Source organism: Ornithodoros turicata, chromosome 1, assembly GCF_037126465.1.
Source record: "Ornithodoros turicata isolate Travis chromosome 1, ASM3712646v1, whole genome shotgun sequence".
NCBI classification, from domain to species: Eukaryota; Metazoa; Arthropoda; class Arachnida; order Ixodida; family Argasidae; genus Ornithodoros; species Ornithodoros turicata.
The window spans coordinates 142,882,300-142,905,747 of record NC_088201.1 but is presented as its reverse complement, the minus strand read 5'-3'; positions in this window follow the sequence as shown (position 1 = coordinate 142,905,747).

Below are 23,448 nucleotides of genomic sequence, written 5' to 3'. Positions count from 1 at the left end.
TAATCAAAATTGCAGCGTGACCTACAGGGAAGCTTTTGAATAAAGCTTCCATTAGTTTTGTTCACTATGGCTTCTATTTCATATTAATATAGACATGATTATGGGAAAGTGAGAATGCTCTTGGGTGCTAAACCAGTGCACAGACAGCAAAATTGATGATGATGATGATGATTAGGAGTTTAATGGCGCATTGACAACAAAGATCATAATGCGCCATAAACTGAGGTATGATTGAGACAGTGGTGATGTTATGGTTATTTAAAAGTAAACACGATGTCTAATAAGAGATGAGTGTATACGTGTAAGACTACAAAAGGGTAATAACACCAACGTCTCTCAGGGAATCAGAGGCGCTTGTAAAGGGGACAGGAGCCTGGTCACCAAGCAATAAGGCTAGTTGAAGAGGTAAGAAGTATTTATAGAATTCCTTGAAGTGATGTTTGCGATGGATTTCACGATGTGTTCATGTGATGAGTATGTGTACAACAGACAGGAGCTGACCACAGTGTGCAAACTGAGGTGGCTCCTCTCCCAGAAGTAAGAACCCGTGTGTAGGGTACGTATGGCCTATACGTAACCTCGCTCGTAAAGTGCATAACAGGCGGTTTTCCAGCCGGTCTCCTGTATCCTGAATGTGAGGTTTAATTAAGTGGAGCTTGTTATTTGTTTGAGTGTTCCAAGATGCTTGCCACATTCTGTACAGTGACTTCTTGAACGGATGGGATATAGTACCGCACGCGCCATGCCAACAGCGCAACCCTCGTGAATGCCTTTTTTAGATTATACGCGACGACAATCAACAATCCCTCTTTAGGCGAACGCCAGAGGCGCAATTACACGCGCTTAGCCTGACCGCACAATGCCAAGCTCACCATTAACTTGCTCCTCGGTCTCGCCCACGCTCTGGAACGTCGCACGCGCTACTAGAAAAGCGGGTTATTAACTCCGTTCACCTGCCAAGCCGAAACTGAAAGCGTCTCGGAGGGGCTATGAGGACATATTGCGTCAGCACTCCGCAGCAGAACATTAATTGATCTTCATCATTCCTTGTCTCGATGACAGTCTCATTGCATGACTCCGCCAAATTGTTCGGTACCGCCTAGGAAGAAAGATGGTTCACTCCATAATTTGGTATCAAATCGTTGATTTTTATTATAATTTTTTTATTAACCTTATATGCTGACGCAATGACTGATATGGATAGTAGTGTAACGATATGTACACAAAAATACATACGATACACACATGCACATACATGAAACACAAATATCTCCCGATCTCATGTCTAGTACGGACATATCAAAAGGAGAATACCTGCAGAATACCGTGTCGCCACGCGGTGCCATACGCTTTTTCCAAATCAAAGAAAACTGACGAGCAATGTTGCCTTCTGACGAAGGCTTCACGAATAGTGGTTTCCAGCCGAACGAGTAATCCATAGTGGAGCACCCCGTTCGAAAACCACATTGAAATTCAGAAAGGCAGTTATTTTCTTCTAGATGATGAACCAGCCGGTTATTGACGATTCGCTCAAACGTCTTCCGAATATAACTCGTAAGAGCGATATGTCTGTAACTGTCCGGATTCGATGCACCCTTTGTTGGCTTGAGAAGGGGAATGACAGTAGTCGTCTTTCATAATGATGGTAATGTTCCCTCTGCCCAATCGCGGTTAAAGAAAACGAGAAACATTTTTTTTATTCATCAGACAAGTGGCTTTAGCGGCGAATAGGGATCGCAGAAGCTCCACCATCGTGAACGGCTTGTTGTACAGGTACTCATCTACTCATCACCACCACTCATTGGAATTTTCCGTTTCTCAGCATTTGTTTTTACTCTAAGAAATTCGGGACTGTAATGGGATGAATCAGAGATGCGTTCAAAATGTTCTCCGAGCGCATCCACCTGTTCTTCTAGGCTGCCGCACACCTGCCCCGTTGACTTCTAAAAGAGGGATTGTATAACTACGGTGTTCTTCTGCGATTTTGCGAAGTCTGTCCCACACCACTTTAGATGGGCTACTGCGAGATAGGGAGGACACGAAGTTGCGCCAAGATGACCGCTTTGCTTGTTTCCGCGTCTATAGGCCAGTTCCCACATATAGCGCTTTGCTACATAGCACTAGTAAATTGCGCTATATTTTCCTCCTCGCATTGCTACGAACCGCTATGAAACCGTTCTTGTCGAAGTAGAGCTTTTCTAGCGCTATATTGAGCGGTGAGTCTGCGTTAACCAATCGTGAGCTTCTTTCAGCCGTGACGTCGCGGAAGCTGGGGTTTGTTTTGCTTCCGCAGCAAAGGCGGGAAGACGACGACGACGACGACGCGAAAATGGCCACGAGTTTCATCTGGCAATGCATGGGTATTTGGTTACTAAGTCTGGTATCGCGATCACACATTCGAAAGTGTCATCCCCCTTGGTGGTGGTGGTGGTGGGTGGTGAAAGGGCTTGCCGTTGTCGGCCTCACGTAGGTGGGCAACGTCACGACTGACGCCCTGGGGGAATGAGCGTCCTAGGCCGACTTCTAAGGGAACTGTGCCGACATATGTCTGAAAGTGTCTGAGGAAAACCCAGGAAAAACCCCAGACAGCACAGCCGGCCCCTTGATGCTGCGGATACCCGTTGCCGACAGTAAGCAATCACGGTAGCACCGGTGCATCACGTCGCAAAGATATATCGCACGAGATATCCCGTGACCCCAGCAGGATAGCGCTATGTGCTCGGTTATATGTGAGAACGGCAAACGGAAAAACAGCGCTAGGTTTCGAGCGCTATTTTCTAGCCCTATAGAGCGAAGCGCTATATGTGGGAACTCGCCTTATCTGGCCTTGCCTCGCGCCTTTTTAAACAAAAGAAGATTTCTTGATGTGGGGTACCTCCGAAATGTACCCCACGCACGATTTTGAAGTTTACGAGTTTCGTGCACTCGATGTTCTACCATGGCTTGGGTCGTTTCGGTAGACGACCGGAAATCTGGGGAATGGATTGTTTTGCTGCACCGAGGATGACGTTGGTAATTACATTGTTGGCCTCTTGAATCGACATCCTCTCCACAGGGATTAACGGCAGGTCACATTTTTCAGAGAAAGCATTCCAGTTAGCATGTTGGAGATTCCATCTAGGGTGGCATGCTGTCAGACTATTGACTGCGAATATATATTTCACGACCACTGGAAAGTGATCACTTTTCAAGTGGGGTTTCTTCTACACTCCATTCTATATCTTGATATAGAGATGGACTGCAAAGCGATACATCTAAGACCTGGAATGACTGACTTGAACAGTGGATATACGCCAATGTATACGAATACAAATACGCCAAATATACGAATGTTCGTGTAAGCAATTATGATGATGCATGGAACATTGAAAAGGTTGAGAAATACATGAAAGCTTCTTACGAAATTCATACAGGCAACTGCACGAGGTATTGTTGAGTTCCAAATAAGTAATGACATTAGAACAGATTATATGTTCGAGAAGTTAACATGAGAAGTCAATGAAATGGGCGTATAATTTTCCACCTTGTTTGGAAACCCGCTCTTATGAATTGGGACGGCATTGCCGTGGAGCCAGTGACGTGGTAGCCGAGCTAAGTTAAGAGACTGCTTTAAGATATCTGCAAGGATATCAGCTTTATATGGTAAAGTTAGCTTCAACAGTTTTACATCGATACTATCACAACCCAGAGGAACATGATACGGTAAACACTTAAAACATTCTAATACACCTTGTGCATCGACCAATATGTCACTCATCATAGAAGCTGGAGGTTGACAGGACAGAAGTTTGGGAGTATCTCTTGTAAAAACACCAGAAAAATAATCATTTACACGATTCGCAACTTGAATGCTAGAGAAAAGTTCGTTCCCTTCACTTAATATCGTAAACGGATTACTTTTGTAGCTGAGTTTTATGGCGCGCCATGCTGCACTTGGAGAATTCTTTAAGATATTGCGTAATAAATAAGTAAAAAAAATTATCCGCCTCCTTCACTTTCCTCTTGTATGGTCTGTTACAATCCTGGCATTTCTGCCAAACTTCGGTAGTCTGTTCATGTTTTTCCAATCGATATCGCCGTTTCTTTTTGTTTACTAAAGATTTCGACAAGTGGTTAAACCACGGTTGTTTTCTGTTTATGTACAGTCCTTTCTGGAACAAACTTCTTTATCATATCCAAAAGGGCACCCTTAATAATGGTCCACATAGATTCAACACAAGACTTATTGTATATAGCATCCATCGAACCAGGAAGAACACATGAATTCGTATATACCATTCACGTCGGCTCTCCCATAGTCGTATATTACCTTGGACACATTTTGTGCCCTCATAACCTCAACTACAAGATCTGCAAAAAAATATTGTGATCAACACTAAATTCGTCATGGGAAATGTTGGACAGTTGCATATGATGAGATGCAAGTACCAGATCTAAAAGAGAATTTTGCCTTGTTTGTTTTTGAACAACTTGAGTTAATTGCCGATATCGTACAATGTTTAGAAGTTCGGCACCAAGCCGAAGCTGATGCATTGGGGAAGCCGACTTGTACTGACAAAGTGCCCCAGTTAATACAAGGAAGGTTAAAGTCACCTGTAGTAACAAAACAGGAAGACAGAAATCTCTGCATAACAGACGTATATATATAGATGCTTCGATATTCCTTATAAATTCACCTACGACATGTGCCGGTCTATAACACACTCCCGTATTAGTGGCTGTGTACACTGTCCGAAACGTTTCATCCTGTGTGCTGGTGTCTTTTTTCGTCCTTTTTGGTCTTCTAAACAGAGAGAGGGGAGGTTTCGTAACGCCGGCGAGCGGTTACAAAGACCGTCCTTAAAATTTAACATGCCCGAGAGATTACTTTGGTTCCTCACGCGTGATGTTTCGTATGTACACTCTAACGCATGCGCGTGATATGGCATCTACCATTTGGCGATTTTCTCCAGAACAACGAGAAATACGAATGCTGAAATGCTATGATAGAGGAAAGTAAATGCTTCATTCTTTGTAACTTATGCATATTTCAACAGTTATAAACAGTACACTTGCTGTAAATTTCACAGAAAATGTTCGAAATGTTTCCCCTCCACTGAAATGCAGGCCATAAATCGTTTTCCATTGAATCAATGGTTCTATGAATTGGTTCTGGGGAAATAGTTGCACACGTAGAAATTATCCTGTCTCTAAATTCGGTGGCAGACAGAAGTTCTGTCATGTACGCTATTGTCTTAATGTGACCCCAAAGAAGGAAGTGCAGTGGCGTCAAGTCCGGCGATCTTGGAGGCCAAGGGACGGGCAATCCACGACGAATCCACTAATTTGGAAAATTTTCCTCCAGCCAAATTTTTGCTAGTTCCGAAAAATACGGTGGTGCTCCGTCTTGCTGGAACCGTGTCTCCTGCTTGTGTTGCAAGGGCAGGTGGTGTTGAAACATTTACAGACGACGACAGTCTGCCCCTAGAGCGTGGCTCGTGCCACATGCACTTAGTCATTCCTTGTATCATTTGCGCACCAGTAAACATATTCACCCCGTCTTTCTGTCCTGTCTTCTACATGGTGCCGTGACCAGGATCGCTTGATAGAACGTGAGGACGACAGAAGGATGCGGCCAACGGACCTGACCACAGCCATGGAACGACAGCATCTGAACGCAAAAAGGAACTTGCTACGTGCGCAGGTGAGGGCCATCATGAACGAAATGGAACGACAAATGACGTCTCATCGACAGCAACCGACTACAGGATCGAGACTAGAAGATGACGTGGAACGGTTAATGAGCCTCAATGATGCCCTGAGGAACACGGACAACGAAATCGAAGTTCACTACGATGAGGAAGAATTCGAAGACGAATATCTAACGCAACTGAATTACCAGGGCGACATCGCATTTGCAATTTCCAGGGTGAAGGCTTACTTAACCGCAAGACGAATGTACATTATCAGCAAGATAAAGACCAGGTATGCAGCGTCACACGCAGGTCCCCAGAAAGACTGCACATTGCAACGGGGATATACCAAGCCTCCAACCGATAATCATGGCCAAAACGGGCCTGACAGCAAGACCCTGACTGTTCAGGAGCACCTGAGAACGTGGCATATATCGGACGAACTGAAATGAAACGTCAAGACAGGCTTCCTAATCACGCTGCCACCATGACCGCACGGGCTTCAATGGTAACGCTGCAATGCGCGAGGGATCCGCGTGGACGTAACATCTACGCACTTTGTGAGTCACAGCAACGATTCCAACATACTCCACTTCGTCTGAGGCTGTCAAAAATAAGAGTTTTCATTCCCAAGAAGAGCGGCTTAAGTATAATCTGACTGAGGGCATTCAAGCGACAAACGCGATGTGATATCTTCAGCGGTAGCCGAAAACATTAGCCATAAGGCTACAGCGAACAAGCTTGACAATAAAGTTCCCCAACCACCGTCACCGTGGTGCCGCGGGGAAGATCGCCAACATGTAGAAACTCAGGTGCCAGACGTAATAACAGATGCGACATGGTCATGTGCTCTTCAGGATACCCTCGGTGGGAACGATAAAGAGGGAAATGCGGAGGAAGTGCTGTGGAAGACTGTGACGGCAGAATCGCTTGTTGTGGAATTGAGTCAGAGCGTACAAAACGGCTCATCAGAACACGCAATGACTTCCACCTCCTCAAAGACCGCAAGTGAAAGGACATGCTCATTGGCTGATGAATGCCAAATGATCGAAGGACGGACAGTCATCCAGCAAAACGCTTTGCTCCTCCCCCAAATAGCGATTGAAAGGTGTCATGGAGAGCCGAGCCGCCAGCATGACATACCACACAACCCAAACGTTCCGATGAATGAGTTTCTACCGGAGCTTTCCGACTCTTCGATCGACAGCTGCAAACTTACTCCTCAGCAAAGACCGCAGTGCAACACTGCAACGGGAGCTACACCGCCTGGATGCAGCGCAGTTGTTACGCCACGTCTAAACAAGCAAGGACGAATCACTGCAAACTTCTCAACGTTACATAACGTGGCCGCTTGTACCGCTGCCCAGACCATCTGCCTGTGCCACCTGGACTTCCCAGGTGACAGCGACGCAGCGCCCCGTGGAGACGCTGAAATCCGAACACGAGCTCCGAAGCATCGAGACTGCCACAGGAGTGGTCAACTGCCCTCCGAAGAGGATGAGACGCAAAGTGTGGCACCCCGGTGGCACACCCAGAAGGGCGAGTTGAGGAACCGCGACATCAATGGTTTGCAGCGCTCGACTGCATGGATGAGGAGATTTAATGATTCAGCGAGACCGACCTGCGTTCCGTACTCGGACTCTGGAAACTTCGCGCACACCAACTTTGCCCCTCAATGCATCATCTCAGCAACGTACCAGCATCGGCCTCCACGTCGTCGGGGGGCAGGATGTTGAAACCTTTACAGACGACGACAGTCTGCCCCTATAAGCGTGTCTCGTGCCACATGCACTTAGTCATTCCTTGTATCACCTGGGCACCAGTAAACATCTTCACCCCTTCTTTCTGTCCTGTCGTCTACAGGTGGCACACAAAACCGTCGACAGTTTCTTGTAATATTTCCTCCTCGTAACGTCTTCCAGTAAGGTTCCCGTTAAAGAAGTAGGGACCAGTAATTCGATAGCCCACCGATCCCACACCATACGTTCAAGAACCGCTGAACTAGGTGCCGGTGCTCCGATGCTCGCTAAGGCAGTACGGGTCCTGGTGCGACCAATAACAGGCATTGTGCACATTGATATTTCCGTTGCGACAAAGCTTCGCTTCGTCGGACCAAATTACTCTGTGAAAAAAGTCCTTGTCCTCGTTCTCTCTTAATTAGTGCCCAGTCGCAAAATTCGAGTCGTTTCCCGAAGTCTTGGGCGATTAGACCTTGATGCAGGCATACATGATAAGGATGAAGATGATGCTTATTTAGCACTCTCCATACTGTACTCCTTGAGCCTCCAGACTCTTGCGGAACCTGCCGGACACAGGGTTCACGGTAGGCACTAACGTATGCAAGGATGCCGGCTTCATAATCCTCGCTTATTATGACATCTCTCAGACGTCTCTCGTGAATGACGGACCCTGTCGTTCGAAACTCGCTGAAAACTCTCGCAAGCGTGCTGTGGCCTAGAACGGGGCGCCCTGGATGGCGAGACGCGTAGAGCTGTGCGGCCGGCCGGGAATTGCCATTCAATTCCAAGACTGCGACACCACATTTTCTTCCACGGAGTACCTTATGGCGCTGGGAGCTGCCATGAGCTGATACGCTCTTTTGCACTTTTCAAGGGATAGACACCTGCCGTTCATGGCTACAAACCTCGCAGCGATCTCGGGGAGACGCTAGTTAAACAACAAGGATCGTGAAGTGGACTGTAGGAAATACCAGGAGTGAAGCCAGGACACAGGTGCAACTTTCGACGCAGCAACGAATGAGTTTAAAATTATATTTTGGTATCGTGGATCCCAAATGTATTTGTAACCGCTCGCCGTAAACCCTCTCCCTGTTTAGAAGAACAAAAAAAAAAGGGAGAAAAAGACACCAGCACACAGGATTAAGCGTTTACTGATAGCGTACACAGCCACGCATCATATCTGAACGTTGACCTGTTTATCTCTTGAGTGCTGCAACACTCACCGAATGTCTCGATGTCGCTTTCACGTGCGTCAGTGCTGTCAAAGCCTGTGGTTCCCGGAGGAAAAATAGGAACTTCCCTCCCGGCGCAGCTTGAGCGTTCAGATTCGGTTTCGGCTCATTAGCATAGGAAACAGGAAGTAAGCAATAATTCGAAGCATGTTTTTTTTTTAGGAATTTTTACCAAGTGTAAAGGCTGTCACTAAGGAATGGCGAGGGACCTGTCTACTCGGTTTTCCTGAAGAGGCTCTAATTAAAAAGTTAATTAACGTTTTTTAGGTTATTACCTGTGACGTCCCGTGGTCGACGACGACGCGCCTCTGCTACTGCGCCTGGCAGCCAGTTCTAGCGGCACCGTCCTAGCGTGAGACCACGACCATCTGCCCGCTGGGACATTCCATCATCACCCGGTCAGGACTCATGTAGGGGAACACCACCTCCTCTACATAGATCGGTAGAAATCCAGCGAACCAGTAGAGATGTAGGAAGTGAGTTGCCTCAGGACAGAAGCCGCCGATATTTCGAACAGAGACTGTTTGTGGTATGGTGACATGGTATTTAAAGGGTTAGGTGTGACGTGTTTAAAGGTTCATGCGTATTGTTGGTCAACAGCCCGGAGGGAAGAAAGGGTCCGTACGGGCTTCTACGGTCGGAGTGAATGGCTGCTTTGTTAGAGTGTGGAAGGGATTATGTGAACGTTGTGATCTAGGCTACAGACCGGTTAGAGAAAAATGGAAGGTTCACGAACACGTGGACGAAACGGGACAACTGGCAAGAATTGGCAAGCATAGCGAAATATAAGGAGGTGAGTGGTGACGTGGGGAAAATTCCAGAACGAGCAAAGGTTTTTTTTTAATATGTATATTTGTAATACAAAGTTGTGGCATGCAATAAAGAGAGCAGAAAGCAGTGGCCATGCAGAACATAACAGATGATAATGAAGGTAGAAGGGAAAAGCATATTTTATTTGTGAAGTGTTTCTAGGGCGCCTTGTGATTTGTTGATACCAGACAGATTCTAGAAACCGGGTTTAGATCCACACGTGACAGACGTGATAGGGAGTCTTATCTCATATACAAGTTCAACGCTCTTCACCCGTCCGGTATCAATAAATTTTCAATGTTTTCAATGGTTTCAAAATTTTCAACGGTTTCAATGAATCAGAAGGGATAGCACATATGTGCTATCCCTTCTGATTCATTGAAAACTTGTGTGTATGATTACAGTTAATAAAAAATATTGTGTTTGATCTGTGATACCTATTCAATGCTATTGTATCGTACCTGTAATAAGTATATTCGTTGTCACTGTATTGTGTTTCTTCTGCTTCAGATTTTTGGTTTTTCCCATTCACGCAGAGCCATAACATAATTTCTGACACTAATGACTTTAATAAATATATTTTCACTTGTACTTTTGTGTACGGCTATCCTTTGCATGTGAACAGCCCACTGCACACCTGTTGCAGCTGGAAAAAAATTATGATTGAAGTCGGCCCAAGTGGGAAAATGGTGAAAGAAGTCGACCCAGGCTGAAAAATGTGAGCTGGTAAGCTCGAACGCATATCCATTGCATGTAAACAGCCTACTGCACACCTGTTGTAGCTGGAAAAAATTGCGATTGAATTCGGCACAGATTGAAAAATAACGAAAGAAGACGGCCAAGGATGAAAAATGTCAGCGGGTCTTCTGGCCACGCTCCACCCACTGGTAAGACCCTCCACCCGAGTGCCGCCTGCGGCGCACGGGAAAAAATCGCGAAAAAAAGGCGGCGCGACGGTAGCGCTGCCTTGGCGGAGGGCCGTAGTTTCGCTATGCCGTATTTTCTGACCGCCGTCCTACTACTGGTGGGCGGATGCGATGATCAGTGAGCGGTCGGGACGTTGCGAGTCGGTCGGTCGAGCGGTGTGGATGGGTCTGTCGGTCGGGTCGGTAGCGGATCGGAAGCGTGGACGGAAGCGGTCGGCGTGTTGATCGAGAGGCGAACAGCAGTTGTGATGTCGTCGTGATGGGTCGAGTAATGGCGGTGGCTTCCAGGGAGAGCGTGCCGTGGTAGTGCTAGTCGATTGTGTCGTCAGAAATTTGGGATGGTGAAGGGCCGAATTGCTCCGAAGTTGATGTTCATTGTTCGGGTCACCAAATGTAGAGGCGGTGGAGTTCCTCTACAGAGTCCCGACCGACGGTGATGGTATGCCACGGAAAGGCGATGACGGTGGCCTATCTCCATGGCCGTCCCGGTGAAACTGAGGCCGGTGCTCCAGGCGCGTGGCCATCTTCGTCGTTGTCCACGGCCCGCTGCGGAACCATATCACCAACTAATCAGTCAGCTGAGGACGATTTGCTCTGTTCCCAGCGCGACATAGACGAAATTGCTAAAACGGGGCACGCCAGCCCTTCAAAGTGCACACTGCGTGTTGGATCGATGGTATCATATCACCAAGTAGTTAGTCAGATCAGGACACTTTGCTCTGTTCCCAGCGCGACATAGACGAAATTGCTAAAAATGGGCACACCAACCTTTTAAAGTGCTGACTGCGTGTAGTTTTGTCGCTGGAACCATATCACCAAGTAATCAGTCAGCTCGGGACGGTTTGCTGTGTTTCCAGCGCGACGTAGACGAAATTGCCAAAAACGGGTACACCAGCCCTTTTAAGTGCACCCTGCCGGTAGCTGGGTCGCTGGAGCCGTATCACTAGTGCCTTCATAATTTGTCCACGTCTCGTAAGCGTCATTTCACCTGATTGCTGAATGCACTCATACTGACCTCACACCCCTCAGGCCTCACCAGTGACTCCACTCACACAGAACTGGTGCCCCTCAGACCTCATGAGTGCACTCACAGGAGACCTCATGAGGGTAAGAACCTCATGAGTGCACTCACGGATGGCCTGATAGCGGGCTTGCCCTCACTCACCCTCACCTCAAAGGCGTGAGGTGAGGGTGAGGGGCACCCATGAGGGCCCTCATGAGTGACTTCGCCCAGCTATGGTTGTAGGCGGGCAAGGGCTGCTCGAGAATTCGAGAGGATTGCCACTGCTTGTGGTTGTAGTGTTGCTAACCCTCTTACTGCATGGAGGAAGGCTGTCTGTTCTGCTGTAGTTGAGGAGACATGGTCTTGGATGCTGCCCTTCCAGGATATGTCGAGTGCTGGAATGAGGTAGGCCGCAGTGCTGCAGCAGGATGTTTGGTTCACAGATCCATCGGTGAATACTTTGAGTTGTCGGTGATATCCTTCCTCCATGAAGTCTTGTGCAATTGACTGGGCTACCAGAGGTGATATGTTGCTCTTCGATATCTTGAATATGCAACGAACGGCGTTTTCCTCAGTCTGTGAAACTGAAGAAGGAGCTTTTGTGAGGACCTCAGACGTAATGAAATAGATTTTGCTTCTGCTAATGTTTTGACATTGCTGACGGCTTGTGGAAACCCCAAGGCGGTTTTGATGCCTCCACGGTTGATGATCTCCAGTTTCTCCATGCGTGTTTTACAGGGGAGGGTAAAAGGCAAGCCGTAGAGGATTCTAGAGAGGGTAAGGGCCTGGTGCACCAAGAGTAGGGAGTGGGAAGAAGATCCCCATGTGGTTCCATATAGTGTCTTTTGTGCATTGCGGCACATCGTCGCTCTGGCCTTGATAGCACACAAGTATGGCCTCCAGGATAAGCTTTCGTCAATGATGAGGCCGAGTAGTTTCTGTTCTTTGACCCTTGGAATGAGTTCTCCATCTATGTTCATTGTGGCTGGGTTTTCCTTCTCTCCTTGTTGACTATCATGTACGTTGAGTTCTCTGCAGAGACGGAGAGGCCTACTTTGTCCTTTGCTACAGGCCTACTTTGTAGTGAGCGAATTTACGCCCTGTTGTCCATATAGTGAGGTCGTCAGCATAGTTGCTAAGGTGTACTGGAGGAGTCAAGCTGGGGGCAAAAGTGACATCAGCCATCACTATGTTGAAGATCACTGGCCTAAGAATGCTGCGTTGAGGCAGTCCTACTGGCGAGGCTCTGGTACTGCTTAGGGTTGTTCCCAGTCGGACTTGCATCATTCTTCCTGGAAGGAAGCCGAGAATGAAGCGGATTGCACGCCCAGTAATCTTGACCTGTTGTAACATGTTGACAACGACTTGAGGTGTGACGTTGTCGAAGGCCTTTTTGATGTCATGAAAGGCTGCAAGGAGGGCTTGTCGAGTCTTCTTGGCGTTATCCGCTGCACAAGAGAATTTGAGAAGGGTGTTCGAAGTGCAGAGATTCTTGCGGAAGCGAGTCATTGTGGATGGAAGAATGAAGCGGATGTCCAGGTACCATTTGAGCCTGGCGAGGATCATCCGTTCCACTATCTTTGCAATGCAAGACGTCAATGAGACTGGTCGAAAGGAGCCGGGTAGAAGCGGGGTTTTTCCTTGTTTGGGGATGGGTGCTGCTACGGAATGTTTTTAACTTTGCGGGACGGTGCCTGACGCCCAGACTGTATTGTATTCAGCTAGTAGTCGATCCTGTGCTTGTAGTATTAGGTTCATGAGAGCTTGATATCTTACACCATCTTATCCTGGACTACTACGCCTGGTGCTGTTGTGTAAGGCCGTGGTGAGCTCATAGAGTGTGAAGGGGCATCCATGGAACTGGGAGTTTCCTTAGAGAGTTGGGCCGGCGTTTGCGGAGGTGAGCCTTTTGTAAAAGTGTCTGCAAAGGGTTCAGCGGCTTCGGTGATTGATATTGAGTGGGCTAGTGCAAAGTCTTGAAATGGGTGCTTGACCCGAAGTTTGCTAGAGAGTTTGTCTACTATCTTCGAAACTTTTGTTCTTGGGGTATGCGGCGTTAGGGAAGCGCAGAAACTCTTCCATCGGTGTCTTCGGAGAGCCACTGAGTGTATTCGTAATACTGCCGATACCTTCATGTACCTCACTAGGTTGTCCCTGATTCGGTTTCTGCGTAGTCTCCGTTGGGCTCTCCTTCTGGCGGCTGACTGGTTGAGGAATTTTAAGTCTGGAACTGAATCCACTGCTCTCTTGCTAAGTGTGGAGGTTGCACCTTTGAGAGAGGACCGGATGTCTGATGTGAAGTGTGATGTACCTTTGTTGAGTAGGTCTCTGAAGCAGTCCCAGTTGATGACAGGGTGGGGAATTCGAGCTGTTCTGGGGAGTCCATCTATGTCGCTTGACAACGTGAGTAAGATTTGAAAAAGGTCACTCCCCATTGTGTCTCCGCCCACGTCCCAGAAGAGCTGGAGGTCTGAGGAGGAGCATAACAGCAGGGGTAGGTTGGTTCGCGGCTGGTGTACCACCCATGTTGGAAGGGGGTTGCTCTATGCGTCCAGGTGATGAACGTTGTTATGGCTGGAGATGGCGCTCGCACGCCGGCCACAACGGAGGCGCCTCTCTGGCAATAGGTAGGCAGCTCGCGCGTCACGCAAAATGCTGCGCCACCGAGCGTCGGCGGAATGCCCGTGCGTTTCGTGTCGTCTGCGGCATGTACTCGCTTTACTGTCTGTTTATTTATTTGATTATTTGTTTGTTTATTTATTTATCTGTCCGCCCTATCCCTATTGAAAAATCCCTCATCGTCTCACATCTAAATCAATATGAGACATGAGAGATCTCACATATCTCACATGGACTTAATGTGGGACTCAATATGAGACGCCAGGGCGCCCACATGTCTTACATGGATATCATGTAGGTCTCAATGTGAGACACGTGGGCTCCCACATGTCTCACATGGATTCCATAGAGTGAGGTTCCGTAGACATGTCTCACCAAACGTCTAGTATAGTAGAGAATCTGAGAGCAAGGAGGGATAAACAGCCAGCTTTTTCTTTCTTTGCTTGGGATGGGGCTAAACATATATTAATTAATTGTGAGAAGATCATAATATGGCATCCCACGTCCATTCTACACACACAGCTATTCCACAGCCACTTTGGATTATACAACACGAAAAAAAAGTACTTTATTTTCAGGGTTTCAAACAGAAGGAACAAACGACCCATCGCTCAAGGTTTGTCCACTGTACCCACCTCGAAAAATAATGTGATTACTTTTTAAGTAGGTTGCCGGCCATTCCTGAACAGCCTCTCATTACTTGTAGAAATAACTAAGTGCTTTTGATGACAAGAAGCTTGAAAAGACGCCATCGCAGTACATTGTTTCTTACGAAACCATGATGCATTAATGGCGATGTGTACAAAAAAGCTTTCCCCCTAAGTGACGACTGCACGCTAAACATGTGCCTTCATGGTAAGATATCCTCCCGTACATCCACGGTGAAGTTGCAGATGTGGCGTGGCGTGTGGTGAGAGTGAGTTTTGCCCACTGACTATTTTTCACATCATTTTCAGCACGCTTGCATCATAAAGCAATCGACAATTGTTTACTAAATCACCATGCTAATCGTAAAATATAGCCTTATGCAGAGTTACAAAATTTAGCACTTCGAGTGAAATATTCCTGCTAGAGTAGCGGGTTATGGTATCACAATCCAAAATCTTTCATGTCTTGTAGCAATGATTATAAGCATAACAATATATTCTTTTACTTGCAGCCTCAACACAACAGGATACGAGCAGTTTGTATCCTGTATCCTAATAAAGAAAACAAATAAATGATGCTATAATTAGCCTTTTCCCTTTCATACTCCGATGCTCAGGTTTAGATAATTTTGCAATACCTGGATGAATACTGCTATGCAGAGAAACTAGTTGAGTGTGATAACCACTGTACTCAGAAGCACTCCAGTGTGCAGTAAAAAAAAAAAACTCTGGTTGTGTGGCAACTGGTGTCAATGTATCCACTGCTTTATAGCAGGGGTAAATTGGACATGCCTGGCTAAACCAGTTCTCATAAAAGTCAAATTCAAATTTAATTGATAATGCATCACAAATATCAGAATTAATTTTTTAACTGCATAGAGAAGGAAGGATAAATGTACTGTGCAGAGTCATTTCAGAATTTACAGTTGTGTACAACAAAAAGCCATGGCAGGCATTCTGGCGAAGTGAAATTGACATTTCAACCCATGCAGAAATTTATCCCTGGCGTCTTGAGGACAAATGAGGCTGTGTAAAAACATCAATGCTGCCAAGACAACCACATAGATAATGAAGACCGAAATGAATGTACTATGTAGAGTCGTTTGTGTATTTACATATATGTACAAGAAAAAGCCATGGCAGGCATTTTGTCGAAATAAGCACAAGAATTTACACTGTCTAAAATTCATAAACATTGTGGCACCCAGGCGATAGTAATTACAACTGCCTGAACTAGTCACTCTCATACCGATTTGGCAAGATACAAACATACTCCTTATGTTCAAAGGATAAGTCTATGTAAAGCACTGTATCAGCTACTGCGGAGAGAGGAATTACGGATGCTGTAGCAGTGGGGGAGAGAAAGCATTCTTTGATGTGGGGAGGAAAGTTGGCACCGGTGTCTCTAAGGACAATATTGGTGCACACAAGGACACACTTTGGTCATGTAGCCCGTGCAACATACAATATTCTTCTAATAACATAGAACTGCCCTGCGTGAGTAACAACAACTGTTGTATCTCCTTTTTTTGGCCTAGTGTAGTTCTGACTATGAAATATGCGTTTGTCAAGTGTGAACCTTGAATACTCCATTGGCACTGGGTTGGCAACACCACAAAAATTTTCCAGCATCTCCAGCACATCGTGATAGAGACCCTGGGCAGGCTTTGGAGCACCCAGAAGCCAGGCGCCATGCACTTGAACCGCACTGCGAATCTTTGGTGTTAACATCATTTTTTCACAGATTTGCTTCACAGTTGTTGTCATCTGTACAGTCTGCAGGAGTTGCTCTACTTCTTGCTCCATCACGATACGCTCTATGACCTGTCAGGGCACACCTTTCGCTGGACGTATGGACTTTGAAAGTTTTCCATTCCCCCCTTCAAAGACGAATGCAGAGTTGGCCCACAGTGGTCCTTGCTGCCGTGCTGTCTTGACCAAATGAAGGAGCAGATGAACATTGTAGGTCATCATATGGTTGCCATAGTACGAGAAACATACCATATTGTAACATTATTACATTATAACATTGCCATATGAGAAACAAACCTTCGAAGCAGCACATCTGAAAATAAAAAGGAAACAAAGCATTTACATTTGCATTCATGAAGCCTTAGATATCACAAGGACATGGACAATTATGTATTTAGCAGATCTTCAATACTGGAAGTTAAGGAAAAATGTACATTAGAGTTACTCAACCGCAGAAACGATGGAAGTACCCACGTTCGGCTTGCTAACTTTTTAGCGATGTCACTTACCTGCACGTCTGAAGAGGGCCTCTGTAAGTTCAGTTGTCAGAAGAATAAAGACTGCCTCAACCAGGTTGCGGAAATAACACCAATACAGGTTTGGCAGGATGTTCACTGTGCAGGGAAGGCTATAGAAGAGGAGCCAGTGGCGCCATTCAGTGGCTTTCCACAACGCCCGGTCTGTCAATGAACGAGGTAGTCTCGTGAAGATGTGTGGTGGCTTTATGCTGAGGAGTCTGCGGTCAACAGTGTTCGCTACGGATGGGGCACCTGTGGATAGGAAGAATGCGTCTAGCCCGGAACTGCACATTTGACCACATGATACTGCAAGGGTGATGAAGAAGCATCACAAGCTCATGCAATTCAGGGAAGCACTTACCGATGTAGAATTGTTCTGTGGAGTTGCCAGAGTCCATCCAGCATTCAGTGACTTGCCGAGTCACCCCAAGGAGAACAGCATGCATGTATTCTACACTGAAGCTCCGAACGATGTCGAAATTTTTCAGGTTAATTAGGGGAGACGGCCCTTTTATTCCATTGGCAATGCAGTCGCACTCAAGAGCCAGGCTCATATCACGTTTCACCTGCTGCATTGTCCTCTCCTCACCTGGCTCTTCGTCTGGATATCGCATGGTGCCTGGAAAATATATGCATACACATGAACATAAGAGATACGATGCCTACAATAATTAACGTAATTACAAGAAAAGGGAACAAGAATAACAACTTTGTGATGCAAGTCTTTGCGAATATTCACACCCCCCTTGATGGCAACAATGAAAATGCTTGAACTTTCATGAAAATGGATTTTACATGTGCAATAGCTAAGCACATGTGCAAGAATATTGCCAGGAGTCACGATAATGATATTCATGTGCAAATAAATTGTCATATTGACAAGTTTTATTTTTACTCACCAGAGTCATGATCGCCACGAGTGAGGCACCATGGGCAACCAAAGTAGCCGTGGAATGATACGTAGTTTTGCACAGCCGATCTTGCTGGGGAATCCACTGAGCAACACGTTGCAAAAACATGAGACACAAATGTCTGTCCTCCGTGATTCCAAGTGACGGAGAGGCCATCAAGCTGCATCACAAATTTTGAAAGAAACAGTGGCATATTGGGATGCTGTGACCCGAACCAGAGTCCCGCAGCCATGCAGTTCTTGAACCGTAGTGGTGGTGGTAGCTCATTCAGTGTAAACTGAATGGCCCAGATCGAACTTTTCGATGAATTGAAAACTGGGCTTCCGTCTGTATTGATTGTAATCGAAAGGTCCTGCCACTGTAGTTTTCCATCCCGCCGTAGCTGGTTACAGTGTGCTCCATTTGTTATATCCGTCACTATGTTTCCATGATTGTTGTCTGTTGCTTCTTTCATGCTCATCAAATTACGGTGTAGGACGTCACCATGCAGTTTTATCAAGTGGAGGATCTGGCTGCGCAAGTTAAGGATGGAAAAGAACGTGCCATCATTCTGCGCTTTGGTGATGCTCTGAACTGTACCACAGCCCTGGCTTGGACAAGAACTGGTACATCCATCATTGAATTCCAGTTCTGCTCCACAGAATTTGCAATAGTAGTAAGTCTTCGTAACAGATCCAGTTTTAGCTCTCCACAGCTTACGGAACAAGTACTTGGTTCCTGGCAAAACACATGAGGTTGGTCCAAACAGGGCATTAACAAGTCTCAAAAGGTCGTCCAACGCCATCCACGACAGCCCATGCGACAAAGTAAATGTCATCAGCAATGTTACTGCCTCTGCAACAGTGGTCGGTGAATGCGGTAAGGTATGGTAGCTTCAAATTCATAAAGGCAGCCTGATAACAATGCAGCTTCCTCCTCTGACACTTGGGAGCTTTGCGTGTGTGAAATGTCGGCCTCGCTTCCAGCATCGGATGAGAGAAACACGTTCTCGCAATTTTCGGTGTCCTGGGGAGAATCCCACTGCGTGCTCCTTCTAGTGTCATACGATGCAGGAGGTGAATCAGGACTCTGGAGTGTAGTAAGCTTCTGCACGTCCACTGCCTGGTCAGCTGTTTGTTTCAAATCATCAGCTTGAATGGCTGGGGTCGGTGAATGCAATGTGCTAGGCCCCGCTCCGTCATTAACACGATGATGACGCGTTCAGACCTGTTGATCTTGTTTTGTTGTCTCGCTTCTCTGATTTTCAGCCGGTGAACAGTCGGCACGCTGAATCTTAGTATGCCGGTCGTGAGCTCGCTTTCGTCGCCGCAGACGTGTGGTATAGGGGTTGTTGCATACGGCGCCCTTATCCAGGTATGTCTTTAGCCGTTGACCGGCCCGCGGCATTCTTATGGGACAAACTTCGAGGAGCTATTATCGATGAAACGAAGTTTGTATAACTAGCGGCACTAACAAACTTTCGATACTTCCAACATGATGCCAATAAAAAAAGAAACAGGCACGTTAGCGCCGGCAACACATACAGCACTCCCTTAGGGCGAAACGGAAATTGCTATCCAACAGTTGAGCTTATATTTAGCAATGTAGGTGGGCACGTTTCATTTGCGTTTATTTTCTTTTTTTTAGCTGCAAACGTGCTTTTCTTCACAGTTAATTTTAAAACGATTTCTACAGCCACAGCGTAACGCAATCCGGCTTCAGTTTATGGCTGGCTCGGAGCGTTTTGCATCCGGGCGTCAGTCAACGCTGGGCCATGCTGCATTAGGAAGATTAGGAAGGTGTGGACGCCGGTGCTGCTTGTGTTCGTTGAATGTGCGGTTTGGTTTCGTTAGTTATTACCATTACGTTTCCATTGGTAAGTTGGAGGAAAGATATGACACAGTCGTTAAAGTCATTTAGTAGTTGGTATTAAAGCCCTGCGCCATCTACAGCCGCATGGAAGTGGATATCCACACCATGTTAGCGATTGCAGGTCCATGTGCATGAGGCAGCATGTGTTTTCTGCACGTCTTTCACTTATCAATTTCTAAAATACATCATTCTGACCTTAACATGCACGTTGCCCAGGGGCCCTATTCTCGTCCAAAGCAATGCGCGCATTACTTCCAGGTAACGCATTACGTCACGTTTCAGGTGTGGAGCCCTGCACTCCACCGTCGGCAACGTAGGTAACAACGTAAACGTTCGTGTCCTATGCTCTTTGCATTTTACTGGTCAGTGTTTGCACAGGCCGAACGTCGGGAAAGTGTTCACTCAGTACCCGAAGCTATGGGGCAGTGACAGTGCCTCTTACGAACAAAAAACAATTTATCATCATGTTCACTAATTTCTTTATCATACAAGTTCAGAAATTAATGTTAACTCATAGTTTGTGAACTGCACAGACATCATCATTGTTACTGCCGTAGGGCATGTGTAATCTTGTGCACAAGCAGAATGCCGATTCCTTACACGAGCTTATGCTGGCTCAGCACACAAACTTGGAAGTCTTTCACAGCAATCCGCGATTGTTCCGTGATGTGCGTTTTCAAGGTGTTGTGTATCTTCGAGACAGAAGAATTATTGAACTGTACACGGCTACACGGTCCACAGTAAGACATTTCTTAATTTGTTTCGCAGCGGTGGCGACATCTAGGAAACGTCAGTGCTACCACTGTTTGCTTGCCGTTGTTTCAACAATCAAGGTCCCTTTGCACAACTGTAACAAGACATTTGCACCAGCACATCACACGGACAATTTAGTCGTACAGTCCTCAGTGTTCTGCATAGCTTTACTCAAAAAATACCCATTTCCGGTTCCGCATGGGTCATTACAGGGCGTTCTCATGAGAAGGAAGCCGTTCTACAGCAATGTGGTTGCATGCCTAAACGCTTGAGCATTGGTTCATTGCTCGAGATATTGCCTTCCCGTTGTCCGCGCTTCCTTTAATTGCCAACTAATGATACGCGACCAAAGATTAGTTTTGACGTGAAAAGGTCCCCCAGGACTCAGTATATGTGAAATTTGTTTTGCCGCTGGTAGGTTTTGCGATTTGCACGCAGACCAATCATGTTACTTTTATTGCCAAATGTGGTTGGAAACATCACTCGGAACTGCGGGCGCAGGTCGTGCGCGGGTGGCAGAGCTTCATTATGTAGGCTTTCAGTTGACATGACTGTGAGCTGCTCTTTTCACATTTTTAAATCCAGGTGCAAGACAAACCATGCTCTTCCCAAGCGTCAAAAAAGGCCAAAGAAGCTGTGCGGAAAAGACTGCTCACAACAATTTCTAAAGGAGTCATCCTCTGATGAAGATGATACACTCGTCCCCATGAAAATGCTTAAGGAAGAGCAACAAGAGGTGAAGCGCCTGGAACGCAAGTGCCGGGAGCTTAAGAGCGAACTGTTGCAAGAAAAAAGCGAGTGCAGAAGATGCAAAGACGCACTGCTCCTGAAAATAGGTTTGTGAGGAGTTTAAATATGCGGTATGATGATAACATTTCAGAGTATTCATGCTTCTATGTTGCGAGATGTTCTTCCGTGTCTAATTTCTAAACATTTTGCACAGAGGTACAGCTACAAAAGAACACAGAGAGGGCTATCAGGCCACCATTGGATCGCACGACCACTGTCCATCAAGACACAGGTGACCACTGGACAGACAGCTATGAGGGAAGACATATGATCTGCGGGACATCTTTTGGAAACACTACCCTGTCAGCCCCCTGTAGCAGATACGGTTGTCCAAGAAGGTAAAATAAGCCTGAGCATACTGTTTTACATGATTGACATTAAAATCTGAGCTTATTATTCAGATGTGATGTCCTTCAATGTAATATTCATAATTATTTTCAATATAGTTTAGTTGATTTCGAATCATTTGCAACAGTATCATTAAAACGTCGACTTATCCCCTGTTGCATATAGTGGTTCAAATCTCTGTCTTCACTTACAGCGTGTGAAATGTCCCAGACAGTGCCACCTTTGATTGCTGAGCATGTGCCCACCCTCACACAAAGAGCTGAAGAGGAAGACCTGCTATTGCCACCTGTTGCATCACAGGTGGAGGTAATGGGTGCTGTAGAGGCTTTAAATGCCTCACAGTTTGATGTTGAGTTGTATGGTGTCAACAATGGCAAGGTGAGATATGTAGGGATTGTGTAGGTATAACAGAGATACATAAGTGTGCATAAGCTCACAAGGTGAGGATGAGCTACTTTTATTGTCGACTAATTCTGTATTAAGTGTACATGATCAAGAGTGTTTATTATTTGACAATATCCAAGGTAGCGCATCGAAAACATTGGCCACTGTAAGTATATAATGTTCAGTACTTACATGATTTCAGTGAACCGGTGCCGTAGCCAGGCATGGTGCTAGCAAAAGGGGTGCCATCCACGTCAATTTCAAATGATTAAAATTCACAATAAAACTTTGCAATAGAATGGAGTTGGGCTTCGCAGACAGCCATGATGGAAACAGTACATATGTCGAGGAGCATGTTCTACATAGTAGGAAGGAAGTTGCCTCAGGACAGAAGCCGCCGATATTTCGAACAGAGACTGTTCTTCTTCTGGGCACCGTCCTCATCATTGGCATGGTATTTAAAGGGTTAGGTGTGACGTGTTTAAAGGTTCTTGCGAATTGTGGGTCAACAGCCCGGAGGGAAGAAAGGGTCCTTGCGGGCTTCTACGGCCGGAGTGAATGGCTGCTTTGTTAGGGTGTGGAGGGGATTATGTGAACGTAGTGATCTAGGCTACAGACCGGTTACAGAAAATGGAAGGTTCACGAACACGTGGACGAAACGGGACCACAGGCAAGAATTGGCAAGCATAGCGAAAGATAAGGAGGTTAGTGGTTACGTGGGGAAAATTCCAGAAGAAGCAAAGTTTTTTTTTTTAATGATATTTGCAATACAAAGTTGTGGCATGCAATAAAGAATGCAGAAAGCAGTGGCCATGCAGAACATAACAGATGATGATGGGGGTAAAAGGGAAAAGCATATTTTATTTGTGAAGTGTTTCTAGGGTGCCTTGTGATTTGTTGATACCGGACGGGTGAAGAGCGTTGAACTTGTATATGAGATAGGACTCCCTATCACGCCTGTCACGTGTGGATCTAAACCCGGTTTCTAGAATATATAGTTTAATGTTGTCAAAATTGTGACCAGGAACGTTAAAGTGTTCGGCGACTGCTTTGGGGAGTTTGTTGGACGTGTCGGTTCTGTAGAACCGTCATGCCCCCGGGCCATTCCACGCCAAGTGAACCAGAGGTGCCGCTCGACCCCCCGCCTAGAATTTTATGTGAATTTTTTTAGTGTTTCCCCATGACTCTGAAAGCAGCAGAACATTGATCTTTTCTAACCAGACCGAAATCAATAGGGTGCAGAGCTCCTTAAAGATGCAGTGCTTGGTGAAAACCTATGTCGGTTAAAGCAGATATCACGGCCCTCGTAAGGCACGGAGCATGCTAAAAAGCGTCCTACAGTATTTGATAGGGGAGACCTCACTTTACCGTATGTAAGCAATTTTCACCAACGTACTCGATGGGCTCGATGCTTTTGGCACATTTTACAACTTTTTACGAGTTCCCGATTTTTTATTGCGGCTTGCATTGCACCGACGGGGTTGGATTTTTCGG